This window comes from Prunus mume, linkage group LG5, assembly GCF_029339155.1.
Source record: "Prunus mume cultivar Tortuosa linkage group LG5, ASM2933915v1, whole genome shotgun sequence".
Lineage (NCBI taxonomy): Eukaryota > Viridiplantae > Streptophyta > Magnoliopsida > Rosales > Rosaceae > Prunus > Prunus mume.
This window is the reverse complement of record NC_142702.1, coordinates 14,526,383-14,538,630: the sequence shown is the minus strand read 5'-3', so window position 1 is coordinate 14,538,630 and position 12,248 is coordinate 14,526,383. Positions and strand designations below refer to the sequence as shown.

Genomic DNA, 12,248 nt, shown 5'->3' with positions numbered 1-12,248 from the left:
TTAACACATCTTTATACTTGTATAAATACCTCCATATTGAATAGAATATGAGCAAATATGAGTATATATGAATATTTGCCTTACTTCGTTTCACTCGCCCTACCGTGTCCCATAATTATTCTGATATTTCCACAATCAATGCCAGCTTTGAAAAGCATCCTATTCCAGCTTTGAAAAGTAGCAGAAGTGCTCACCTGAGGACCAAATTTTGAGGGACTATGAGTGCCAAACACGTCATCCATTGGATTAACTAAAATGGTTCTGAAACAGGAGATAAAAAGGAAGAGGGAAGCAAAATGGGTTTTGTTGGACTTTTAAAGCTACTATATAAACACCGTTGGATTAATCCAATGGGTGAGATGTGTTTGGCTCTCAGAGTCCCTCAAAATTTCGTCCTCGGTCGAGCACTTCTGTTGAAAGTAGAGCTTAATCTCATACAATCACTTTTTGAGACAAAGCGACAGCATTATCTCATCATTCAAGCCTCATGCAAGTTGTACCATTTTATTCTGTAAAACTCCATTGTAGGAGAGTGACCATACCACCAAGGCCTCACTTCCTACCCATTCATTTCCATACTACCCGACGGCCCTTCCCATTTCTCTCTCATTAGCTCTCCATTTTCTCATGTTTGGCTCTTTCCTTCTCCCTCAATATTTGTTTTTGTTTTTGTTTTATACCATCCGTTGCCCTACACTCCCACACTACACCACCCTGTAAATTTCTTCTTTGTGTCCCATCCTTTTCTATTTGTTTGGAGAGATAATAGTTGACATGGCTTTCAATCTCGGTTTTTGGTTTTTTAATTTTTATTTTAATAAGTAGCTCAATAAATGAATGAAAAATAAATAAGTCTAGTCAATAAATTGTTTGGCGACCGTCAATATTGCTTCAGTTGCATTTGGTTCATGGGAAAGGAGGCTCTAAGATAGAAAATCAATTGCTTTCCCATGTTTGGTAAGTTCAGACAGAGAAATAGTTGCCTAAAATATGGGAAATAAGAGGAAAATGTAATCCTCCTCGTTTTCCCTTTCCATGGAAAACTATGGAAAAATGGGCCAAAATTAATTGCATGTTTTTCATGACCATTTTGTCCCCATTAAGAATTTAAAATTACAATATATCATTAAAAACATTCTATTTAATTTAATATAATATATGTATAATTGAAAAATTATACAAAATTTATTTTTCATTCCTACTCAAAACAAACATTAAAAAGTAAATAAAATGATATGTCCCGGTTACTTTCCAAGCATTATCTAACATGGAAAAAGAATCTTCAATTTCTCATTCCTTGATAAATGACATGGGAAGTAATTTCCCCTCAAATTCATTCCGTAAACCAAATGAAATCTTGTCTAGTTTTTCTAAGTCACGAGTATGTCATTGATTGACAGTGACATAAAGAAAATAGTGATAGATGCAATATTTTTCCTTTGAGTTGTTTTTCTTGATTCTTGTTTCTTTTGTGGGTTTGATGATTTTCACATTTAAAGGTAAGAAATAGAAAATAAAAGAGAGCTCATTTTCCCACTCTTCTTGAATGTCTAGCTAGAAGTCATGCCAACTTCATCGCAATTCTTACTCGATTATGCTCAATTATTTATTAAATAATAAACTGGTCCCAATTTTTATTTGGGAATAGGAAATTCCAATTCGGGATTCAGCTATTAGCGTAAATGCTCTTAAATGTTCAGAGCTGCAAGACCCAGTAAAAAATAAATAGTTGTTCATTGGAGAAATGCAATTTGTTTTCTTTAAGCTTTGAGTTTTGTGTTGGTAAATTAATTTTGTGCATGTACAAAACAAAAAGATGAAAGGAATTTGTATGAGCATCATGTTTAAATTAGAGAGATTAACTATAATGTTTAAAATATAGGGGAGGTTTATGACAGCATGCAATAGAAATAGTATGTTATTATAAATCAGTAAAGGTTGTAGAAGAAGAGATTTTCTTTATCTCTTCCAGCCGAAAGCAGCCCATATCTCGTTTTTATTTTAAAAGAAGAATAATCATACTCTTACCACATTTGTATATCATATTTCCATACCACTTTATGTGGCAGCTGAGGTGGACATCCATATCAATTAAAATTATTTAATATTCTCTTTTCTTTTATGATTTATTAACACTTTAAAAAAACTATTAATTAAACTTTCTTTATTAAAATACACTTCATTGATTTAATTGATGTGGCATATGACATGGACATGCCATATCATTTAGCATAGAAATATGGGATAAAAATGTGGTAAATGTAACATTACTCTTTTTATGAAATGAAAAGGAGAAAATGAATTTGCTTTTTCAAGATATTAACACGACCAATTGAATTAGCTAAATTTTCCACAATATGTTTTTTCTTTTTTGGGTGATAAAATAGAAGCGTCGAGTTATTTTTGAGGACTAACTAGTGACGGTGAAGACTGAATAAAACCGAAAGAGACTGAAAGATGGCAGACCTTCCTACGTCGTCGTTTAAGGCAAACACCGGTAGATGGTTTAGTTGTTTGGGTTCTTCCCATAAGCCTAGATGGTTTAGGTTTAACATGGTTCAGTTGAGAAATTCATGTTTTCCTTAGCATCCAATCTTTTAGGGCCCGTTTGAGAATTATTTCAATATTATTTTTTAGTTTTCATTTTGTGTGCTCTAATTGGTGTTGTGAAACAGGATTCAGTGTCTGAACCGCTTATTGTTGCAGATTCCTGTTGGTTGGGCGGTCGTGGGGATTCTTGTCTCACCCATTTTCTTATTTCTAAAATGGGCTTCTAACGTGGACATAATTTTGTGAACAATACATGTAGAGACTTTTAGACTGAAGCATTATGTTTCAGAATTTTGTACAAATACCTTTTGAAGTATAGGGGTTATGAGGTTATTAATATACGTCTCTCCCTCCTGCCCTCCTTGGTTGTCTCCCTACGCGTACCCTCCCCGATCGCCCCAAAAAATTGGTACATTATTATGATTATACACGAAGGTACATACATGTACATGCAATGTACATATGAACGTACATTAAATGTACCCAAGTTTCCAACAAGGGACAAAAATTGAAATTTAATCTAAACATGGAAGTTTAATAAACTATCTTATTCAAGGGTAACAGTGTAATTATCTTGATATATGTTCCTATGGATTTCATCCATGTAATTGGTTAAATTAATAAACGAACAAACATTGGAGAACCATGACAACTGAGAGTCATATAACCCTCACATGCGGACTTATATATAAATTATTTTGATCCTAAATTCATGATTTTATAGAGTTTTCATCACAAATGGTCTTTGATTGTTGAAAACCCCGAAACTGAAGTTTTTGTCCTCCTCTCAAACTGTGTTTCAAGAATATATATATATATATATATATATATATATATACAGTCCCCTTCTATTAAGGGATCCCTCAAATAATTTTATTTGAGGGACGCCCTTTAGGGTACCCTACAAATTTTTTTTCAATGATCCAAATCATCTATTTTTTAGGTCTTCATTCATAGATCATCTTTACAAAAAATTAGACAAATCAGAAACCATTTCGAAATCCAATTGTGTCCTACAAAATCAATGAATACGGTGCTTCAAGAAAATACTAAAATTTCAATAAATCAATTGAATGGTCAAATGATATCGGATTCAAGTGATTTTTTGTAGAGATGATCTTTGAATGAGTATCTACAAAATAGACGGTTTGGATTAGTGAAATACAATCTAGAGTGGGGCCTACAAGGGTGTCCCTCAAATAAGCTTATTTGAGGGATCCCTCAATGGAAGCTCTCTGTATATATATATAGGGTTCAGGGTTTAGGGTTTAGGGTTCAGGGTTCAAGTAACTTTTTGTAGAGATGATCTTTGAATGAGTATCTACAAAATAGACGGTTTGGATTAGTGAAATACAATCCAGAGTGGGGCTTACAAGAGGTGTCCCTCAAATAAGCTTATTTGAGGGATCTCTCAATAGAAGCTCTCTGTATATATATATATATTCCTGTGGAACTTGTTTATTGAATATTTGGAACGAAAATTATTTTGGTGGCTTAACTGCTCTATTAACGGCAAATGGGGTTGTTTCTGGGCTTTTAGTTTTTGGATTAAATCAGCAAAGAAAGGCCCAAGTAATAAAGCACGTTAGACCTTGTTAGACATGGGATACGTCACACGTGAATCCCACATTCGAAAACCTCTCTATGCATGAAAGCTTTATATATGGTCGTTTAACAACAAAGCTCGTCCCTTCGGGGACATCCGATAAAATTGGAACGATACAGAGAAGATTAGCATGGCCCCTGCGCAAGGATGACACGCATAAATCGAGAAATGGTCCAAATTTTTTTGGCCTTTTTTGCGCGTGATTTTCCTGTTGTCTTGAAGGTGTTTGATGTTCAGCGGATGATAGTCTTCATTCTATTTTTTCGATGTCAAAAGCTCGCCTACCGGCTGTTTGATAAAATGACTCTGTTACTACGGCCCTTATAAAATTGTTCAAGTTCAAACTTTCCCAAATGATCACAAGGCAAGATAGCATCTGGGTTTATATGCAATGCAATTCAATAACAGTTTTGCTTGGTTCGAAGTGTTGATAGGCTCCATTCAACTTTGTTTCTTTTAGTTCAATAAAACCAACATACATATTCTCCGCTATCTAGTTTTCATCTTTCATATTCATCGTCTTGATTAATGAGAGTATGTATGGCCTTGGCAATGGTATGTCACCATGTTAAGATGCCAGTTTTTTAAACAGGAAAGGAGGAGGAAAACAAATGCAGCAGCAGCAATCTAGGAAGTCTATGAAACTTTTCGTACATTGCGAAGAATCAACTATCGTTTGTTTCCCTAGTTGCAGAAGATTATAGATCAGTTCAGTAGCTGATATTGCAACTGGTTTTGACATTAAAATCATTAACTTGCGGAGCTTTTACACATTTTCTGTATGATTTTTTATCATCTACAACCCGTGTTTTACATAATATCCTATACTTCGAAACCGTGTTATGATCACGATGATCACGAATATGATGCCTCAAGTACTGACAGATTACTTGGGACTACATCTGTACAATACCTTGAAAAAAATTCTCCAAATCTCAGATCAATGTTAATCAAGAAATCTTAAGATGTTTGGAATGAAAAATTGTGAACCTTTTTACTCATGAATCAATTAAGTGGGGTTATAATTCAATCCACAAAGAAAGGCACAATAATTAAAGAACGTGACCGTGTGTTGGGAGATTGGGCTAGGGATCCGATAACAAAAGGTGGGGAAGCAGCTTCGCTATTAAAAAGATAGCACAGAGTCCCACATTGCAAAAACCTTCTATGCATCAAAGCTTTATATATGGTCGTTTAACAACAAAGCTCGTCCCTTCGGGGACATCCGATAAAATTGGAACGATACAGAGAAGATTAGCATGGCCCCTGCGCAAGGATGACACGCATAAATCGAGAAATGGTCCAAATTTTTTTGCACTTCTTGTGTGATTTTTGATTTTTTTTTGCTCCCACCTTTTTTTTTCCCGGTTTTCAAGGTCTGAGTGAATCTTTTAGACAGAAGCATTATGTTTCAGAATTTTGTACAAATACCATTTGAATTATAGGGGTCATGAGGTTATTAATATACGTCTCTTCCTCCTGCCTTCCTTGGTTGTCTCCCTAAGCGTTCCGTACCCTCCCCGATCGCCCCAACTATCCTCGATCCTCATCTCTGAGCCACACCCCAACCACATCCACCCAAATCCACACCATTTCATGGAATTCAAAAATCAAATCTTGCAGTGTGAAAAACAAAACAAAAAGAACACAGCAGGGGGAGAATCTCATGTTTTCCACCATGTATATAGCCTACATTTGATGATCTAAACACACCCGGGTTAATTTTCATCACATTGTGAACAACTTAAGCAAGACCCAATTCAAAATTCTAGAAAAGAAGCCCTACATTGGATGCAAGCGGTCTCTTCGTCACGATCCATGGCGTCCCCTTGAAGACTCTGTTGGGAAAAGGGTGACTTGTCCCCCAACAAGCTGCAATTACACCAAGAACCAGGGCAGTCAAAAATGGGGCATGGAGGGAGAATCAGAAAAGTCAAAGAAGAAGTAAACGGCATGTCGTGTACTGGAAGAACAGCCATTCGAGAAGAGCATAGTGTTCCATGCCGGCAAAGAGGAGAGACTGAGCAGGCACATTGGCTCTCGATCAATTCAGCATCACCAGCTTCCTCTGTATCTCTTCCATTTGTCTCGCTGCCATTTCTAACTCTAACACTAAACCAAACAAAATGTTATTAATACACAATAAACACAATGTTATTATGATAATTGAATGAGACAATGAAGGGTGTTTCTTAAGACTTTTTTTAATTCAATTTCTTTGTATGATTTGAAACTTTGCAAGTCTATAAGAAATGCAGATAATTCTCTTGGAAATTTTACTAATTTTGGCGTTGAAATTTCTTTACAGTGTGTTTGGACAAGGGAGTTTAATTTTTTATAGAATTTGTAAATGACGGAACTTGGAAACCTTAATAATAAAAGTATAGTAAATTTGGCTTACACCCTTCAAATTCAATTTGCCGTACCTAAAACCCTTCACTTTTTGTTCCTATAAATAATACCCAATTTGTATAAATAAAAACCCATGACTAGGATTTAACTCAGCAAGTTACCTAATTAAGCATAAAATCTGATTTATTGTACTTTTCGGATTCCAAAAATACCCCCAACTAAGCCATTATTGCATTTTGTATATTAATGTATGAATCAATATGGAAATAGTTTTTAATTGGATTGTATATAATGACAGATGTTGAATTTGGAAAGATCTCCAAATGGTTGTAATGGATGTAAGAATTAATTTTGAAACATTTAAAAAAATTTAACAATAAATTCAAATTTGGGTAATCGGTTTGTTTAATAAAATGTTTATGTTATTTTCTTTTTATGAATTATACATGACTAATAATCCACTTTATAATTGTTTATGAATAAAACTGTACATACTGATTATGTTGAAAAAATAATGTACCTATTACTTGTTTGTTTCATGAAAAATATAATTTACCTAGTATGAAAAGTGTACATAATTATCTATTCCAATATACCTACATTATACGACATCCAATATACCTACATTAATTTTAATGTACTTACAATTAGGATTTAGGTATTATATGTCATCCAATGTACCTACCATTTGAATAATATACCTACTACGAATAAAGTACCTATTATTTATCTAATTAATGTACCTATTTTTTTCTATAAATAATATAGCCTTTTTTCTCTGAATAAAGTACCTATTATTTGTTTTATTAAAAGCAATTTTTTTAAATGAACCTATTTTCTCTCTCCAAATAACGTACCTATTTTTTCCTCTAATAATGTACCTATTTTTCCTCTCCAAATAATGTACCTATACACATTTACAGGTATATTGTAAAATAATTTACCTGTGGGTAAATAATGTACCTATATTTTATATAAATTATGGTGCACCTATTTTTAATTATGAAAAATATACGCAATTACAAAGTAACTGACTTTGTTTTTTTTTTTGGTAAATAATATACCTATATTTTATATTTATATATTTATATTATATTTTTCATAGGTACATTATTGGATATGTAATTTACAGTTTTTTTTTGTTTGCAATTTTAGTGGGCGAGATGTGAGAGGGAATGACAACTAAAAGAAATGGGGTGATTGATATGCTATTAATAGGGAGTATATTAATTACAATTATGGCAGTTAATGAAATGCTTGAAATAAAATTATAAATAAAATATGAAGTTTAGTGGCAACGATGTAAAAACATAGAAATACTACGACCTCTTATATCATACTGGTCATTTAAATTTGAAATTGGGTTTTACACATAGATTTATAGAGTGATGGGTATATGTCTAGGAAATAGAAAATGTAGGGGTCTATATTGGACAAGCCCATAAAAGTACAAATATGATTTAAAGGAGATGCTAATGATATTTCTCTTTTCAAAGTTGGAAGAGATCCAAGTATTATTTTCTACTTTTTGAATAATCATATGAATAGCTGGAATAATTATATAGCACAAAGAGAACTACGTGAAGCTGATCAAATAGTAGAACAGTTCCAGGATACAAATCATAAGAAAACTAAGCAATTATTGTCAAATGCAAGAAGATCTAAGTTGAGGAACAGAAACAAACCTTTGATGCCAAATCGTCAACCTTCTGTTGAAGACTTAAGAGTATCTTTGATTGTTCAGAAAGTTTTTTTCCCAATTCAGAAACATCAGGCCTGCAAGTGACCTTTGATTAAACGTACAGAATGTTATTGTATCGAATGAAATTAGTAGTTCAAACATAACTTATGCAATCAACCCGTCTAAGCATTTTATCTAAACTGATTGGGATTCGATTTTATCAGAGGTGGTTTTTTTTTCCAAAAGGATAAAAGGTTTGACAATAAACTTTCAATGAAGCAATTATTCTTTTTACTTCAGCAGAGTTGAAACACAAATCGAAAATAGATACTCTTACACTGCATCTATGAGGTCTCTTTTTAGTGGAATAATAAACTCTCAATGAAGCAATTGTTCTTTTACTACAGGGGAGGAACGGAAATTGAACTGGGAAATAGATATTCTTACAATGGATATATGGAGTCCAATGTTTTATGGACTGAATTTATATATCAGCAGGGAAAAATTTGCACTCCTCGGTGAATATTTGAGCTTGTCTCTCAGCAATGGAATCAATTAGTTGTATGTCCCTTGCTCCCTGCTCATTGATACTGCAGAAATCACAGTTCATACCAGATCTCAGGCCAACATGGGTGTTTGAAATAAGAAAACAAATCACGTGCATAATATAGAATGAAATTTGAAATGATAGAAGTGCTAGGAGTTCCTTTATTAAAAAATAAAAAATTCCCAACACAAATGCAATACTTAGTATCATCCTTAACCTCCATTCTTGATTATCAGCATAAATGCTCACCTCCACAAGATCTACAATTAGACGAGATCTTCATAGCTTCCTCGTCCCTGCAACAAAAAGGTATCACATTCAGTAAGAGTGTTGGAAACTCACAGAATAAAGAGTTGCTAGATTTCACGTCGAGTGCAGAAGAATGCATGTGGTCCAATAAAACATTTTTATTCCTAAATATGTTAATCTTGTCTAGAGTGCCAACTAGATGCATAATGTGCATCTTGCAAACAAATCTTTACGTCATCTTTGATTATATTCTGTTTAGTCTACCTTCTATTGCATAAAAAGTTTTTGATGATCTGCCAGTACAACTTTGTTTCAAATTGACTATTTCCATGGAGGTACATCAAGGGAGAATCATATTTGACTACTCTGATCGTATCTGGGGGACTAATCTAGAATTTTTGGATGTAAAGGAAGCTCCAACAAGTGGATAAGATTAAACTTTATCATATAACCAAAAGGATTCAGATAATACAGCAATTTTAAATAGCTTGGCATCCTTTAAGAAAAGAGTACCAGTTACCAAAATTTACTAGATCAACTCATGATACTATCATATCCTAAAAAATTAGTTGCCCAACAGATACGAAAGGTTAATTGAAAACCAATAAACAATAAATTCAAATGTGATAAGTAAAAATGCACTTAATTTGTACAGCTAAACTAGAGAAAAACCATTTTTCACCCATATCAGCCAGCATAAATACTCCTAAATCAACATAAATCCACAACTAACTTGGATAGCTTCTGCGTCTATAATAGTAGTAATACCCAAAAACTTTGCAATCTCTGCCAAATCTGCAAAACAGAAGGTCATCATTTGTTATAGTAACAATAAAGAGAAACATGGTCAGATTGTCCCATCAAGTGACTAAAACAGTGCAAAATAGCAAGTTCATCATATATAACCGACATACTAAGAAATTTAGAAATTTGGAAATTTAAACAGTCAACGGATATATCAGCTGGGTTTAGAAGAAGAAAAGGTAGACATAAACTGAAGAAATTCTTTACTATTGGAAGTCTTCACAACAGTTTGTCATCTTAATTATCATCAGGAAAATATCAAGAGTTTGCAAGACTAGTTGAGCTAAAAAATTGCAGCCCGCATTTTCATTTAAAATAATATTATGCAGGATGACTGCTCTTAACTACTTGAGCTAACATACCCTTACCTTATTGAATTTTAATTATTGTAACAATAAGATAATAGAGAAAGAGGGGCATAATTGAAGAAGCATTTTTGCATTAATTCCATCAGAACTTATCACTTCCTAAAAGTTCCTCTGTAATTTGATGATAATAGAGCATGATATAGAAACTGACAATGAACGAGGTAATATATTATATAACCATCGATTTTTCCATCATTATACGTTTGTAAATATTATTGAGTTGAAATGACCCTCTCAGTTTCTCAAATTATGAACTCATTAGGAATAAATATCAAAACCAGTAAATACCTTAAATTTTGTTTCCTCTCAAAAAGCTATTTATTCAATAAATGTTTTATTACATGCAGCATGAGATGATCCATGCAAGGCTACAAAAGTTCGAATACAAGATTAAGTTTTTTTTATAATTATTCTAGCTATTTTTTCCTCGTAAATGATGCTTTATGTGCTTGTAAATTATAATAGGTTATAAGAAATTAGATAGAACAGCGTGTGAAGGTATTTGTGAAGTGATGGGACACTTGTGGTTGGAATGGTTTGTGATGAACAGTTAAGAGCAGGTGAAGTTTTCGTTTACATCTCGTAGAGGGAACAAAGTAGGACTGCATATAACATTGGCGGTTTGGAGGTTCCCATGTTTGGAATGTGATTTGGCCACATTGGCGGTTTAATGTACTAGCTGAGGATGCAAACCTTGATTTACGTCTATGAATTAAATTTCTCAAATTTTGGCACCCAAAAAAAGAAAAAAAGTTAATTATTATATGATTAATTTCTAAGATATGTAATATGTTAAGAATTTATCGAGAAAAATGAAAAAAGAGAGACATAACTCTTGTATCATTAGACATATTTGAGAAAAGAGGTTTTGTAGAAATCTTAGTTACATCTAAGCAATCACCTAAAAAAAACCCTGTTTAATTATAACTAGAAGCAAAATAATAGTCCAGACTAGACAAAAAGTACAATTATCTAATAATAATAGGTATGTAAGGGTTGTTTAACTCTCTCACTCAAATGCCCACTTGTTCTCCTCACGAATCTCCTTTTCTTCCTCAGGTGTAAAATCATTCTCGATGTTGAAGATCACACGGATCTCTTCAGGTGTCTTGTCCTTGATCATGTCCGCCACAGTCTGGGAAGTCAAATCCAGTAGGCTCTTGATGTCTAGATAGTTTGCAGCCAAGATTAGGTCAAACAGCTTGCTCAGGTCCATTTTCACGAACTCAGCGTCCCAGCTCTTGAGACTCTCTTTGTTCTTGACATCGGCATCCTCTTCATGGTGCTTCTTGCAGTACTCTATCACCTTCGCTAGGGCGCTGCTGGTCACATTTGACAGAGGTATCGCGTCGTTGGCACAGTCGTCCTCCACCATGTGCTTGATGGTTTGCGACTGCATGGCCACAGCCACCTCCACCTCAAAGGTCTGGTTGTCGTCGCTCTTTAGGGTTATCTTCTTCATCTCGTCGGAGGCCATTGTTTTGGTCTTTGTAATATTAACTAAGTCTTTAAGTTGAAAATTTAGGAGAGTTTTTCTTTTCTGGCTTTGGAAGTTGAAGAGTTGAGTGATTTGAGAGAGACTTGGCATGATTTTATAGCCTACTCATAACACCTTGTCCAAGTAGGAAAAGGAGACAATTTTTTTCCTCCTATTAGGAAACATTCTTATATTAGGAAAAGGAATGGGCTGATGATGGCTCCTTTTTCAAAAAGGAATGGGAAAATTTTTTATTTTGTTCAATCATATATTGTGAAAATTCCTTTTTCCCCCGATAGGCAAAACCCCATGACCAAATTTAGAAGACGTGTTAAGATGCTGGCTAGTTTTCACACATGCATCATGCAGAAACATAAAGCATACAACACCTGACTCTTTGGGGCAGATTTTGCATTTTGTACATTTTCTAAATGGTATGACATATTTTCGTACATTTTCTTACCATTTTACTAACCCTAATGGGTTAGCTGCACAAATGTAAGATACTCAACTCAAATGTAAGATTGATACCGTTTCGATTGCTGGAATTCAAGCAATAGCTGGAGAATAAACAAGAAACTCGGCTGAATTACATCCAATTATTGTTTTTACTA

The 12,248-nt window shown here is 33.8% G+C and overlaps 1 long non-coding RNA gene, 2 other non-coding genes and 1 pseudogene across 5 annotated transcripts; 2 read left to right on the top strand and 2 right to left on the bottom strand.

Moving 5' to 3' along the window:
- The first annotated feature begins 4,236 nt into the window (after positions 1-4,236).
- LOC148917044 (U6 spliceosomal RNA) lies at positions 4,237-4,339 on the top strand. The gene has a single exon (XR_016127582.1). It is a non-coding gene; the product is annotated as a U6 spliceosomal RNA (small nuclear RNA).
- Positions 4,340-5,365: 1,026 nt separating this feature from the next.
- On the top strand, positions 5,366-5,468 carry LOC148917043 (U6 spliceosomal RNA). The gene has a single exon (XR_016127572.1). It is a non-coding gene; the product is annotated as a U6 spliceosomal RNA (small nuclear RNA).
- Positions 5,469-5,825: 357 nt separating this feature from the next.
- LOC103343936 (uncharacterized) lies at positions 5,826-9,898 on the bottom strand. 3 transcript variants are annotated; one of them, XR_016127189.1, is made up of 5 exons: positions 9,719-9,898; positions 8,986-9,032; positions 8,637-8,779; positions 8,194-8,284; positions 5,826-6,268 (listed from the first exon to the last, which is right to left on the bottom strand). It is a non-coding gene; the product is annotated as an uncharacterized LOC103343936 (long non-coding RNA). The 3 variants fall into 3 exon arrangements; XR_016127188.1 differs by having other exon boundaries at positions 8,637-9,032; XR_515009.2 differs by lacking the exon at positions 9,719-9,898 and having other exon boundaries at positions 8,986-9,642.
- Positions 9,899-11,014: 1,116 nt separating this feature from the next.
- Positions 11,015-11,687, bottom strand: LOC103343934 (SKP1-like protein 11 pseudogene; annotated as a pseudogene).
- Between the last annotated feature and the right edge of the window lie 561 nt (positions 11,688-12,248).